The following is a 15,417-nucleotide window of genomic DNA, read 5'->3' on the forward strand; positions in this document are numbered from 1 at the left end:
CACGCCCAAGGATGCGTGCCTGAATCCCGGGGGGTAAAAGAGGAAGGAGACCGCCCGCCTTAGACCGACGCGGGCTCCAAAGCCCGGGCCGAGCGAGCGGCACCACCTCCCCACCCGGGAGCGCTGAGCCAAATCGATCGGAGGAAGAGCCGGTGGGGGGCATGGGTGAGAAACCCCACCCGCTGCCATCCTTCCCCTCGGGGAGACGGGGAAGAAACATGCCCGATAGTCCTGGAGGTCCCTCTCCGACACGCTACGGGCGCCCTCGAGACGGAATCCGGGTCACAGTGCGATTCTCTCATAGGTCTCCCCGGTGGCGTGGAAGCGGGAGACATCCGACACAGAGAAACGCCAAGCCTGCTCTGAGGGGACCGAGTCAGGGGGTGCAATCCGCCCTCCTGGAGCCCTCCTCGGGACGAAGACTCCAGATCTGCCTCCCTTCTGACATCCGTCACCCTCGGAGAACCAGAACACGCTTGGGGAGGGTCCGTTCAGGCTCAGGCGACCCGGGAAACGCGTCTCTGACTTGGGGCAGACGACCGGCAAGAGTCCCCCTGGAGCCGCGGAAGCCTGGTGTCGACGCGAGGGCGGACTTCCATGCAAACAGGGGGGTACTCGCCAAACCGCCTACCCGACTTGAGGAACCACGAAAACATCGGAAATCAGTCGGGCCCGAGAGGTACCCCTCTCTCCTATATCCTGCAGCTGGTGTGCAAAAGTGGGTATTTGCATGGCGAAACACCGACCCACACTTTAAGGGAGCGAAGCCGAAAAGTGTCCGACTTCCTGGAGCTGTGCGGCGGATCCGGCGGCCAGAAATTCCTCATTCCGGTTCTATTTTTTTTTTTTTCGATTTTGCGAAATTTGGCGGCCAGGCGGCGTAGCTGGGGCCTGGACTAGCCCGAAACACCTGGAGCCGGCGAGCGGAACGAATTTCCCAACGTTCTGCGGCTCCCGGAAGCCAAAAACGCATCGCCGAAAAATTTCAAAGTCCCAAGGACTCGTTCTTGAAAATCGATCCGGGGGCCATGGAAGTGTCCTCGGTACAGCTTCAGAGCTTTCCCCCCGCCTGGAAGTCTGAAAGTTCTATGTTTGTTCTAAGTGGAAAATCGCGTTTTTTTCAGTGTTCCACCCATCAGACCCAAACTTTGCCCACGCTTAGGTCTCTGTCTCGGGGTGCTTTACAACATATTGACGCCCCTTTAGGGTGGAAGTAGGGGAAAGGGGTCATTTTTCACAAAATCGGAAATTTCTCAAAATATTTCTAAGTGTCAAGGACACTTTTGGAAAATCTTCCCCAGGCTCCTGGAAGCCTCCTCGGTACGCCTACTGCGGTTTCTCCCTGCCTGGAAGTCTGACACTTGTCTGAAATTTTTAGCGCATGAAAACGCGGTTTTTCACCCAAAATTCGACTTTGCGCCCGTGACTCGCAAACTTCACCCACATTTAGGCGACTGTCCTGGGGTACCTCACAACATATTGACGCCCCCCTGGCGTGGAAGTAGGGGAAACGTGTCAATTTTCACAAAATCGTGATTTTCTGAAAATATTTCTAAGTGTCAAGGACACTTTTGGATAATCTTCCCCAGGCTCCTGGAAGCCTCCTCGGTACGCCTCCTGCGGTTTCCCCCTGCCTGGAAGTCTGACACTTGTCTGAAATTTTTAGCGCATGAAAATGCGGTTTTTCACCCAAAATTCGACTTTGCGCCCGTGACTCGCAAACTTCACCCACATTTAGGCGACTGTCCTGGGGTACCTCACAACATATTGACGCCCCCCTGGCGTGGAAGTAGGGGAAACGTGTCAATTTTCACAAAATCGTGATTTTCTGAAAATATTTCTAAGTGTCAAGGACACTTTTGGAAAATCTTCCCCAGGCTCCTGGAAGCCTCCTCGGTACGCCTCCTGCGGTTTCTCCCTGCCTGGAAGTCTGACACTTGTCTGAAATTTTTAAAGTATGAAAATGCGGTTTTTCACCCAAAATTCGACTTTGCGCCCATGACTCGCAAACTTCACCCACATTTGGGCGACTGTCCTGGGGTACCTCACAACATATTGACGCCCCCCTGGCGTGGAAGTAGGGGAAACGTGTCAATTTTCACAAAATCGTGATTTTTTCAAAATATTTCTAAGTGTCAAGGACACTTTTGGATAATCTTCCCCAGGCTCCTGGAAGCCTCCTCGGTACGCCTCCTGCGGTTTCCCCCTGCCTGGAAGTCTGACACTTGTCTGAAATTTTTAGCGCATGAAAATGCGGTTTTTCACCCAAAATTCGACTTTGCGCCCGTGACTCGCAAACTTCACCCACATTTAGGCGACTGTCCTGGGGTACCTCACAACATATTGACGCCCCCCTGGCGTGGAAGTAGGGGAAACGTGTCAATTTTCACAAAATCGTGATTTTCTGAAAATATTTCTAAGTGTCAAGGACACTTTTGGATAATCTTCCCCAGGCTCCTGGAAGCCTCCTCGGTACGCCTCCTGCGGTTTCCCCCTGCCTGGAAGTCTGACACTTGTCTGAAATTTTTAGCGCATGAAAACGCGGTTTTTCACCCAAAATTCGACTTTGCGCCCGTGACTCGCAAACTTCACCCACATTTAGGCGACTGTCCTGGGGTACCTCACAACATATTGACGCCCCCCTGGCGTGGAAGTAGGGGAAACGTGTCAATTTTCACAAAATCGTGATTTTCTGAAAATATTTCTAAGTGTCAAGGACACTTTTGGATAATCTTCCCCAGGCTCCTGGAAGCCTCCTCGGTACGCCTCCTGCGGTTTCCCCCTGCCTGGAAGTCTGACACTTGTCTGAAATTTTTAGCGCATGAAAACGCGGTTTTTCACCCAAAATTCGACTTTGCGCCCGTGACTCGCAAACTTCACCCACATTTAGGCGACTGTCCTGGGGTACCTCACAACATATTGACGCCCCCCTGGCGTGGAAGTAGGGGAAACGTGTCAATTTTCACAAAATCGTGATTTTCTGAAAATATTTCTAAGTGTCAAGGACACTTTTGGAAAATCTTCCCCAGGCTCCTGGAAGCCTCCTCGGTACGCCTCCTGCGGTTTCCCCCTGCCTGGAAGTCTGACACTTGTCTGAAATTTTTAGCGCATGAAAACGCGGTTTTTCACCCAAAATTCGACTTTGCGCCCGTGACTCGCAAACTTCACCCACATTTAGGCGACTGTCCTGGGGTACCTCACAACATATTGACGCCCCCCTGGCGTGGAAGTAGGGGAAACGTGTCAATTTTCACAAAATCGTGATTTTCTGAAAATATTTCTAAGTGTCAAGGACACTTTTGGAAAATCTTCCCCAGGCTCCTGGAAGCCTCCTCGGTACGCCTCCTGCGGTTTCTCCCTGCCTGGAAGTCTGACACTTGTCTGAAATTTTTAGAGTATGAAAACGCGGTTTTTCACCCAAAATTCGACTTTGCGCCCATGACTCGCAAACTTCACCCACATTTGGGCGACTGTCCTGGGGTACCTCACAACATATTGACGCCCCCCTGGCGTGGAAGTAGGGGAAACGTGTCAATTTTCACAAAATCGTGATTTTTTCAAAATATTTCTAAGTGTCAAGGACACTTTTGGAAAATCTTCCCCAGGCTCCTGGAAGCCTCCTCAGTACGCCTCCTGCGGTTTCTCCCTGCCTGGAAGTCTGACACTTGTCTGAAATTTTTAGAGTATGAAAACGCGGTTTTTCACCCAAAATTCGACTTTGCGCCCGTGACTCGCAAACTTCACCCACATTTAGGCGACTGTCCTGGGGTACCTCACAACATATTGACGCCCCCCTGGCGTGGAAGTAGGGGAAACGTGTCAATTTTCACAAAATCGTGATTTTCTGAAAATATTTCTAAGTGTCAAGGACACTTTTGGAAAATCTTCCCCAGGCTCCTGGAAGCCTCCTCGGTACGCCTCCTGCGGTTTCTCCCTGCCTGGAAGTCTGACACTTGTCTGAAATTTTTAGAGTATGAAAACGCGGTTTTTCACCCAAAATTCGACTTTGCGCCCATGACTCGCAAACTTCACCCACATTTGGGCGACTGTCCTGGGGTACCTCACAACATATTGACGCCCCCCTGGCGTGGAAGTAGGGGAAACGTGTCAATTTTCACAAAATCGTGATTTTTTCAAAATATTTCTAAGTGTCAAGGACACTTTTGGAAAATCTTCCCCAGGCTCCTGGAAGCCTCCTCGGTACGCCTCCTGCGGTTTCTCCCTGCCTGGAAGTCTGACACTTGTCTGAAATTTTTAGAGTATGAAAACGCGGTTTTTCACCCAAAATTCGACTTTGCGCCCATGACCCGCAAACTTCACCCACATTTGGGCGACTGTCCTGGGGTACCTCACAACATATTGACGCCCCCCTGGCGTGGAAGTAGGGGAAACGTGTCAATTTTCACAAAATCGTGATTTTCTGAAAATATTTCTAAGTGTCAAGGACACTTTTGGAAAATCTTCCCCAGGCTCCTGGAAGCCTCCTCGGTACGCCTCCTGCGGTTTCTCCCTGCCTGGAAGTCTGACACTTGTCTGAAATTTTTAGAGTATGAAAACGCGGTTTTTCACCCAAAATTCGACTTTGCGCCCGTGACTCGCAAACTTCACCCACATTTAGGCGACTGTCCTGGGGTACCTCACAACATATTGACGCCCCCCTGGCGTGGAAGTAGGGGAAACGTGTCAATTTTCACAAAATCGTGATTTTTTTCAAAATATTTCTAAGTGTCAAGGACACTTTTGGAAAATCTTCCCCAGGCTCCTGGAAGCCTCCTCGGTACGCCTCCTGCGGTTTTCCCCCGCCTGGAAGTCTGACATTTTTTACAGTGCGAAAATACGGTTTTTCGCTCAAAATTAAACTTTCCGCCCATGGAACGCACACTGTGCCCCCACCTTGGAGAGTCGCTATGGCGTACTCAGGGTGACTATTAAGCCCACAGACAACCTCCACAGGCCGACTATTAAGCCCCCTCCGTCTTCCGCAGGGCCGACTATTAAGCCCTCCACCGACTTCCGCAGGGCCGACTATTAAGCCCCCCTCCGACTATTAAGCCCCCCTACGGAGTCCACTCAGCCAGCGACTGAAACGTGGTGAGCGGGGTGTGCGCATCCCGGCCGCGCCCAAAGTGCTTCGCCGCGGTCATGGCTGTCGCCACCGAAAACGGCAAATGTTTGTTTCGGCCAAGCTGCAAGGATACATCTCGGAACACAAAAACCAAACCGGTGGGGACATCCTACAGAGAAACACCGAGCCTGCTCTGGGGGGACAAAGACAGAAGGGCGTCCGCCTTCCGAGAGCCCTCACCTGGGTGAGGACCCAAGATGTGCCCTTCTGACAGTGATTACCTCCAGAGAACCAGGACCCCCGTGGGAAGGGTCCTGCCAAGCTCGGGTCGCCCAGATTCGCCTCTCTCACTCGGGTCACGCGCCCAGCCAACGTCCGCAGAAGACTTCCGATAAACACCGAGCCTGCTCTGGGGGGACAAAGACAGAAGGGCGTCCGCCTTCCAAGAGCCCTCACCTGGGTGAGGACCCAAGATGTGCCCTTCTGACAGTGATTACCTCCAGAGAACCAGGACCCCCGTGGGAAGGGTCCTGCCAAGCTCGGGTCGCCCAGATTCGCCTCTCTCACTCGGGTCACGCGCCCAGCCAACGTCCGCAGAAGACTTCCGATAAACACCGAGCCTGCTCTGGGGGGACAAAGACAGAAGGGCGTCCGCCTTCCAAGAGCCCTCACCTGGGTGAGGACCCAAGATGTGCCCTTCTGACAGTGATTACCTCCAGAGAACCAGGACCCCCATGGGAAGGGTCCTGCCAAGCTCGGGTCGCCCAGATTCGCCTCTCTCACTCGGGTCACGCGCCCAGCCAACATCCGCAGAAGACTTCCGATAAACACCGAGCCTGCTCTGGGGGGACAAAGACAGAAGGGCGTCCGCCTTCCGAGAGCCCTCACCTGGGTGAGGACCCAAGATGTGCCCTTCTGACAGTGAAAACCTTCAGAGAACCAGGACCCCCGTGGGAAGGGTCCTGCCAAGCTCGGGTCGCCCAGATTCGCCTCTCTCACTCGGGTCACGCGCCCAGCCAACGTCCGCAGAAGACTTCCGATAAACACCGAGCCTGCTCTGGGGGGACAAAGACAGAAGGGCGTCCGCCTTCCGAGAGCCCTCACCTGGGTGAGGACCCAAGATGTGCCCTTCTGACAGTGATTACCTCCAGAGAACCAGGACCCCCCGTGGGAAGGGTCCTGCCAAGCTCGGGTCACCCAGATTCGCCTCTCTCACTCGGGTCACGCGCCCAGCCAACGTCCGCAGAAGACTTCCGATAAACACCGAGCCTGCTCTGGGGGGACAAAGACAGAAGGGCGTCCGCCTTCCGAGAGCCCTCACCTGGGTGAGGACTCAAGATGTGCCCTTCTGACAGTGATTACCTCCAGAGAACCAGGACCCCCGTGGGAAGGGTCCTGCCAAGCTCGGGTCGCCCAGATTCGCCTCTCTCACTCGGGTCACGCGCCCAGCCAACGTCCGCAGAAGACTTCCGATAAACACCGAGCCTGCTCTGGGGGGACAAAGACAGAAGGGCGTCCGCCTTCCGAGAGCCCTCACCTGGGTGAGGACCCAAGATGTGCCCTTCTGACAGTGATTACCTCCAGAGAACCAGGACCCCCCGTGGGAAGGGTCCTGCCAAGCTCGGGTCGCCCAGATTCGCCTCTCTCACTCGGGTCACGCGCCCAGCCAACGTCCGCAGAAGACTTCCGATAAACACCGAGCCTGCTCTGGGGGGACAAAGACAGAAGGGCGTCCGCCTTCCGAGAGCCCTCACCTGGGTGAGGACCCAAGATGTGCCCTTCTGACAGTGATTACCTCCAGAGAACCAGGACCCCCCGTGGGAAGGGTCCTGCCAAGCTCGGGTCACCCAGATTCGCCTCTCTCACTCGGGTCACGCGCCCAGCCAACGTCCGCAGAAGACTTCCGATAAACACCGAGCCTGCTCTGGGGGGACAAAGACAGAAGGGCGTCCGCCTTCCGAGAGCCCTCACCTGGGTGAGGACTCAAGATGTGCCCTTCTGACAGTGATTACCTCCAGAGAACCAGGACCCCCGTGGGAAGGGTCCTGCCAAGCTCGGGTCACCCAGATTCGCCTCTCTCATTCGGGTCACGCGCCCAGCCAATGTCCACAGCGGATTTCCGACAAATTTTCACTGAAAATTCAACTTTGTGCCCATGAACCAGACACTTTACCCACACTTGGGTCTCTATCTTGGGGTACTTTACAACATATTGACGACCCATGAGGTTGAAGTAGGGAAAATGTGAGATTTTTTTTTTTTTACAAAATCGGGATTGTCTCAAAATTTTTCTAAAAATGTCTAAGGAAGTGTCCTTGACATAACACCTGAGATTTTTCCCTTTCTGAATGTATGACACAACAGGATTCGAACCCGAGACGCCAGCTCGGCAAGGCCGCAGCGCTAACAAGTGAGCCACCGTGCTTTGACTGGGATCGATGGATCCAGTTAGTACCCAATCCGTTACAGATATGACTGATCGACAGCCGTGTAGGTGCCACCCCCTGGGGCTGAGTCATCCCCCGTGATGCCGTATAGGCGATTATGGCAGGTGGATCCGGTCAGGTGCCACCCCTGGGGCTGAGTCATCCCCCGTGATGCCGTATAGGTGATTACAGCAGGTGGATCAGGTGAGGGATATATCATCAACCCTACGGATGTTTAGCGACCGTGGAGGTGCCACCCCCTGGGCTGACTCAACCCCCGTGGTGACCTATATCAGAGTACGGCAAAACACATCCGGTTAATTTCAATCACCTCAGCTGGCGTCTTTCACCTGCGTGGCTGACTCGCGCGGAGGAAAATCATTTGCCACAGTTCAAGACACAGAGAAACACGGCACTTTAATAAACTATTACGAGACGCTCTGTTTGACTGCGGGAAACCCTTCGCAATGGAGCGGTGAGTAGAAGACATTTGTCGGCCACGTAGAGACACATGAATGTACCTTGTAGTGGAGTTGTACACTTGCTGGCAAGGTGACCGGTTTTATTGCTTGTGTCTCCCCCGCAGGCACCCACGGACACCACTTACATGCCCCGTGTGCCACAGGGTAACCAAATATATATCCACACATCTGAGAAGGGTATGCCTGAGGTCACACGGTGATTCGGAGATAAAAACCGCCATAGCCTCCGCAAAGTATCAACTTCGCTGTATCGCCAACAAGGGGACAACAATCCAATTCAGTGAGCTCAAGCCCCTCCAATCCTTGGAGGAGACTGTAGCCTTCTTAGAAGGTCGCGGCTTTTTGATAGCAAACAAGCCTAGGTTTGAGTCACAAATCACACCACTGACCTGTGAAGGGCCCGCTCAGGTACCAACTGACAATCCGGAGCTCCGCCCAGGCTCCATGCCAGAGCTAGATTCAGATGTGATGGATGTGCCTTTCCTTTTACGGCCGGGAGACAGTCTGGAGGGAGACCCGTGCCCCCCGCCAGAGCTAGATTCAGATGAGATGGATGTGCCTTTCCTTTTACGGCCAGTAGACAGTCGGGAGGGAGACCCATGCCCCACGCCAAAGCTAGATTCGGATGAGATGGATGTGCCTTTCCTTTTACGGCCGGTAGACAGTCGGGAGGGAGACCCGTGCCCTGAGCCTGACCACACAGGGAGCATTTCTGACCGCATAGGCAATGAGGAGGTCATGGATGGCAGCAATTTAAGTATCCAGAAAAGGGAATGGAAAGACAAAAACCGCACGGCTACCAAGGCCGCCGGATTGTACAAGCGTCACTCATTGAATCACCCCATGTTAAAGGGGTTCCACTCGTACCTAACAATTACCCATGGGGTCCCAAACTGTCAACAGGAGGTATCAAACGTAGCACGGTTTCTATTTTTTGTGAACCCAAAATCTGTAACTCTGGAGTACCTCGTAAAACCAAACCAGGTTAATAATTTTTTTCAACAACTTGGAAAACTCCATCTATCGAGCCAGACCTCCCTCAAAATGTTGAAGCATATACGGAGATTTACCATGTATCAGATGAGGGCTACCAAACTGAGACTAGAGAATCCTCAACTTTATAAGGCATGCGAAGTGTTCATGAATTTTACAACAGACCTTCAGAAATCATTGTACAAGGGAGCCTGCCGAGAGTCTGTAAGTAAAAGGTACACCGTTCAAAAGAGCCAATATTCAGCGCATTGTTACCAAACCTTGGATGTTGGTTAATTGCCTTTATTTTTCCCCACAGGTACGATCTATTGATGAAGCCATCAAAGTCACCCAAGGACTGCCAGATTATACTGGAGGAGGCAAGGCCAACATTTCTAGCTAGCATCGAGGCTGTGACAGATGGCGGATCAGAAGTAGATCGCCGGGAAGTGGTACTGTACCTCGAGGCCCTTCTGATTCTAAAACATCTCCAAAGACCAGGTGTTGTTCGTAACATGACGGTAAGTCGTCGGGCCCTGTGGGTCAGCGGTATTTGCTGAACCGGTTCAATATTTTTCCACCTTTTTTTTTCACATCGTAGGTTTCAGAGTGGAATGAGAGGATCCATCACACGTACCAAGGAAGACGCAAGACAATTGTGGGTGTGAAGACTCACAAGTGCTCCACCTCTCAGGTAGCAACTTTTGTACTTTCAGAGGAAGAGGAATCGGTAAGCTTTTCTCAAAGCCAGGGAACCCAGGCAACCCCACTCATTGTGGGGAGCAAAACACTCTCTTGTCCCCATGTAAAACCTTTTGGAGGGGTGCCCCCAGACTGGAGAGTAACATATATATATTTTTTTTCTTTTTCAGTGGTTCAATGCGTATGCGGAATATGTCAGACCGGTCTTTACCTTTGGCCGAAAGATTATCACAAACTTTTTCGTGACGTGTACCGGGAAGGTCATAAAAAATCCATCCATGAGACTCAAACGATACCATTCAAGGTAAGGTAGCCACAAGTCAAGTGACCCACAGCCATAAGTAGCAACCAGTACTAACAATGTGCTTTCCTCCGTAGCTACAACCTCCCAAACATCACCAGCCACCTTGTACGGCGGATTTGCGAGACATGGACTTTGTCACAATACACAGATTGCGAAAAGCGCTTGTTTGCACGCTACTTGGCACATACAAACGATGTGGCCGAGAGAGTTTACCGGGAGAAGACCCTGACCGATATGTGCCGTGCCCAAGAGCTAGTGTTCAACGCAGGAAATCATGAGGACGCAAAAATTATGTCGCCAGTAATGGCATCAACCAGTGAATTGGATAACGAGGTGGTAGACCTCACGGAAAGTGATACCGAGTCATCCGATTCTACTGAGGAGTATAGTCTCAAGAATATTCGGCTCATCCCAATCAGGAGAACAAAGCCCTTGTGAATATGTCAATTTTTATCTGACATTAATAAAATTATTCAAATGTACATTCATCTTTGCCTCTTTGACTTGCCTCACTTTTCTCCCACTTTGGGGACCCTTTCGGGGTACTCTGCAACATATTGAAGCCCCTCTTGGGTGGGGGGTAAGGGGAAATGTGATTTTTTTTTTTCTCAGAAAATTGCCCAAAATTTTCCAAGTGTCAAGGACTCTTCCAGAAAAGCTTCCCCAGGCTTCTGGAAGTGTCCTCGGTACACCTCCAGCGGTTTCCCCCTGCCTGGAAGTCTGACACATGTCTGAAATTTTCAAAGTGTGAAAGTATGGTTTTTCACCCAAAATTCAACTTTCCGCCCATGAACCACAGACTTCACCCACACTTAGGTCACTGTCTTGGGGTACACCTCCAGTGCTATGTCACGGTCATCACTGTTGTCACAAAAAATTGACTTTTGTTTAGGCCAAGCAATTTGAGGACGGCACGGCAGCCAGCAGCCCGTACGGTACAGGGGTTGATCAGACCCCCGTACGTCCGGTTGTGGTCTCCGTGCCCCGAAGGGGTTCCCGCTTCTCGCCTGCACCAGGCACGGCAGCCAGCAGACCGTACGGTCCAGGGGTGGGTCAGACTCCCGGACGTACGGTTGTGGTCTCCGTGCCCCGAAGGGGTTCCCACTTCTCGCCTGCACCAGGCACGGCAGCCAGCAGACCGTACGGTCCAGGGGTGGATCAGACCCCCGTACGTCCGGTTGTGGTCTCCATGCCCCGAAGGGGTTCCCGCTTCTCGCCTGCACCAGGAACGGCAGCCAGCAGACCGTACGGTCCAGGGGTGGGTCAGACCCCCGTACGTCCGGTTGTGGTCTCCGTGCCCCGAAGGGGTTCTCGCTTCTCGCCTGCGGCAGGCACAGCAGCCAGCAGACCGTACGGTCCAGGGGTGGGTCAGACCCCCGTACGTCCGGTTGTAGTCTCCGTGCCCCGAAGGGGTTCTCGCTTCTCGCCTGCGGCAGGCACAGCAGCCCGTATGGTCCAGGGGTTGATCAGGCCCCTGTACGTCTGCCCGTGGTCTCCGTGAGTCTTTCGCCCCTATACCCAGGGACCACACCTATGGCCATTTAGCTCAGTTGGTTAGAGCGTGGTGCTAATAACACCAAGGTCGTGGGTTCGATCCCCGTACGGGCCAAGCACATCTACAAACGCCCCTATACCCAGATGACCAATTTGCACATCAGGGTCGCTGCGGACCTCCACCAGAGTTTCCTCTGGCTTCGTCCTGCCCAGGCATAGCTCACCATCTTTCGGGTCCTATCGCGCACTCATGCTCCACCTCCCCGACAGAGGCGGGCCGATGGTGCACCCGCCGTGTCAACCCCCCGGAGCGGGCGGCGGGATCCCACCTCGGCCGGAGCGCCCCGGCCTTCACCTTCATTGCGCCACAGGGTTTCACGTCACAACGGGGGGAGTGACGATGGTAAACCCCATCAGGTGGGCCCAGGGCAGGTGAGTCTGGCCTTGGGGGGACGTAAGGGATAAAGGAGAAGAGACCATCAGGGCACGGAGCCTCAGGCCTCCCTCGTTGTCACCCTTGCGAGGGGACCCCAGCTGCGCCATGGAGGCGATAGATGGAGGGGCAACCCTCAGACAGGCATAGCCCCGGGAGCACCCCGGGGCCGCAAGGTGCGTTCGAAGTGTCGATGATCAATGTGTCCTGCAATTCACACTTAATTCTCGCAGCTAGCTGCGTTCTTCGACGCGCGCGCCGAGTGATCCACCGTTAAGAGTCGCGCTTTCTGGTTTGGGGACACTCGGAGGCGCCCCCCTTTTCACTCTCGTGTCAGCCGGCCGCAAAAGACTGGGATGCTTTGGAGGGTTGTTTTCAAATCTCGGCCCTGTTGCCCGGGCGCTCGGCCTCCCCGTCCCTCCCTCCAGCGGGGAGGAGAACAAAGGAGGGCTCGAGGCTTCTCAACCTACCGCCCAGACCCACATACCCCGGGGAGGGGTGTGTGAGCGCACAGGAGAATGGTACCCGGGACGGCCTTTCGCGTACGCGGGGGGCTTCTTATTTTTCCTCGGCAGGCAGCGGCAGGGCAACAATCGTCGGCGCGAGGCCGGGCGTCTTTTTCCTGGGCGACGGAGCGAGAGGGGCTCCCCGCACCCTCCCGACGTCGCCCGCCCGCTGTCCTCACGTGCCCTCACCGTCCCCACCCTGCGGAGCGCCCTGGCGAAGCAGAAAGAGACCTACCACCGCCCCCATCACGTTCGGTACCCTTCGGGGATTTGGCGGGCGGCTGGCCTCCTGATCTGCACCTCATCGGTATTTTTCACTCGCCCATTAAAGATCCTTCCACAGGTTCATCTAGGGAAACCTTGTTACGACTTTTACTGTCTCTAGATAGTCAAGTTCGATCGTCTTCTCGGCTCTCCACCATGGGTCTTGGCCGAACCCGGCGGGGCCGATCCAAGGACCTCACTAAACCATCCAATCGGTAGTAGCGACGGGCAGTGTGTACAAAGGCCAGGGACTTAATCAATCGAGGGAGAGAAGCCAGATAGGAAGCCCCGCAGCGGGAAGGGCACCCGGAGGAAGGGAAATCCTCCTCGTCGTCCGTGCCGGCAGGCGGGCATCCCGGGGCGTCACCTTCCGGAGGAAAACAGGAGCCTGAACGGCGAGTGCAGTGCCACTGGGGAGATCGTGCACGCTGTACGGTGCGAGGCGGCCGATGCGGAGGGTGTCTGGAAAAAAACCCACCTTGCACGGAGAGGGCGAGGTGACTGGCCTCCGGAGGACACCACGGCTCCCCTGCCTCGTGACCCACCGCTCCCGGGGCGACACACAGAGTCGCTGCTGGGGAGAGGGGCCAGGGCGGTGGGGGGCCTATGCGGCGCCACCATCTGGCTTAGACCCGGCCTCCCGATCGGAGGGCATCTGTTGTAAAAACCACCCCTTGCACGGGGAGGGCCGTAGGTGACTGGCCTTCGGAGGACGCCACGGCCACCCTGCCTCGTGACCCACCGCTCCCGGGGCGACACACAGAGTCGCTGCTGGGGAGAGGGGCCAGGGCGGTGGGGGGCCTATGCGGGGCCTCCGTCTGGCTTAGACCTGCCTCCGCCGCGGGGGGTCCTCGACCCACCGGCGGACGGGCGCGAGGAGTGGGAGAGGGGGGCTGGCCGTCGGGGTCCACCGCGGCTCAGGCGCAGAGCCCGCCAGCGACGCAGAGGTCGCACGGGGGGCGCAGTTGGCCTGGCCGTGTCGGCGTCGCCCTATGGCGTAGTCCCTCGTCCCGGGCTCTTGCCCGTAACCTCAAAGGAGCCCCAACCGAGCGGCGTCTCCCCCCCAAAGCCGTGCCTCCGCTGTTGAGAACAGAAGAAGCCCGGGGCGGCAGTTCGCCGGGTACTCCCCTTCGCCAAAACTCTTTTTGCCCCACTCGTCTCTCCCTTTTCCATCCTCCCTTCTCGCTCTGGGGCGTCCGCTTGGTCTCTCTCTCTCTCTCTCTCTCTCGCTCTCTCCCTCTCGCGCTCCCTTCCGAGCCGCCTCGGAGGACGTCGGACGAGCGGGGAAGGCGACGGCGTTCGGCCGGGCACACCACGCGGTGAGAACCCACTCCGCCTGCCTCCCCACGCATCTGTCGTCCCCCCACTATCGTAGGGGCTCGGGAAAAGACTGGAGAACGCGGAGCTCGGCGGTGGCGTGGAAGCGCCACCCACCGCCGCCGCTCTCGCCGATGCCCACCGCGGAGGCCGCCCATCGGACGCTGGGTGGGGGTCGGCACGGGCCTCCGCGGGCAAGCTGCGCATCTGGAAGTCAAAGGGCCGCCCTCGGAGAAGATCGTTGTGCTACCCCGCGCGGGGAGCGATTCGGACGACGGGCCCCCACGCCGAGGTGGGTGGGCGCCCCGCCATTCGCCCGCGCGGGTCGTCGGACCCCTGCCGTACCACAGTTCGGGTCAAACTCCCCCTCTGCACGGCAGCCACCGTCCTGCGAACGGGAGGCGACTGCCGGCGTGCACGCCCAAGGATGCGTGCCTGAATCCCGGGGGGTAAAAGAGGAAGGAGACCGCCCGCCTTAGACCGACGCGGGCTCCAAAGCCCGGGCCGAGCAAGCGGCACCACCTCCCCACCCGGGAGCGCTGAGCCAAATCGATCGGAGGAAGAGCCGGTGGGGGGCATGGGTGAGAAACCCCACCCGCTGCCATCCTTCCCCTCGGGGAGACGGGGAAGAAACATGCCCGATAGTCCTGGAGGTCCCTCTCCGACACGCTACGGGCGCCCTCGAGACGGAATCCGGGTCACAGTGCGATTCTCTCATAGGTCTCCCCGGTGGCGTGGAAGCGGGAGACATCCGACACAGAGAAACGCCAAGCCTGCTCTGAGGGGACCGAGTCAGGGGGTGCAATCCGCCCTCCTGGAGCCCTCCTCGGGACGAAGACTCCAGATCTGCCTCCCTTCTGACATCCGTCACCCTCGGAGAACCAGAACACGCTTGGGGAGGGTCCGTTCAGGCTCAGGCGACCCGGGAAACGCGTCTCTGACTTGGGGCAGACGACCGGCAAGAGTCCCCCTGGAGCCGCGGAAGCCTGGTGTCGACGCGAGGGCGGACTTCCATGCAAACAGGGGGGTACTCGCCAAACCGCCTACCCGACTTGAGGAACCACGAAAACATCGGAAATCAGTCGGGCCCGAGAGGTACCCCTCTCTCCTATATCCTGCAGCTGGTGTGCAAAAGTGGGTATTTGCATGGCGAAACACCGACCCACACTTTAAGGGAGCGAAGCCGAAAAGTGTCCGACTTCCTGGAGCTGTGCGGCGGATCCGGCGGCCAGAAATTCCTCATTCCGGTTCTATTTTTTTTTTTTTCGATTTTGCGAAATTTGGCGGCCAGGCGGCGTAGCTGGGGCCTGGACTAGCCCGAAACACCTGGAGCCGGCGAGCGGAACGAATTTCCCAACGTTCTGCGGCTCCCGGAAGCCAAAAACGCATCGCCGAAAAATTTCAAAGTCCCAAGGACTCGTTCTTGAAAATCGATCCGGGGGCCATGGAAGT

General features: G+C 55.9%; 1 non-coding gene across 1 annotated transcript; it reads right to left on the bottom strand.

Moving 5' to 3' along the window:
- Positions 1 to 12,008: 12,008 nt before the first annotated feature.
- On the bottom strand, positions 12,009 to 12,160 carry LOC138654411 (5.8S ribosomal RNA). The gene has a single exon (XR_011316274.1). It is a non-coding gene; the product is annotated as a 5.8S ribosomal RNA (ribosomal RNA).
- Between the last annotated feature and the right edge of the window lie 3,257 nt (positions 12,161 to 15,417).

This window comes from Ranitomeya imitator, unplaced genomic scaffold (assembly GCF_032444005.1).
Source record: "Ranitomeya imitator isolate aRanImi1 unplaced genomic scaffold, aRanImi1.pri SCAFFOLD_663, whole genome shotgun sequence".
Lineage (NCBI taxonomy): Eukaryota > Metazoa > Chordata > Amphibia > Anura > Dendrobatidae > Ranitomeya > Ranitomeya imitator.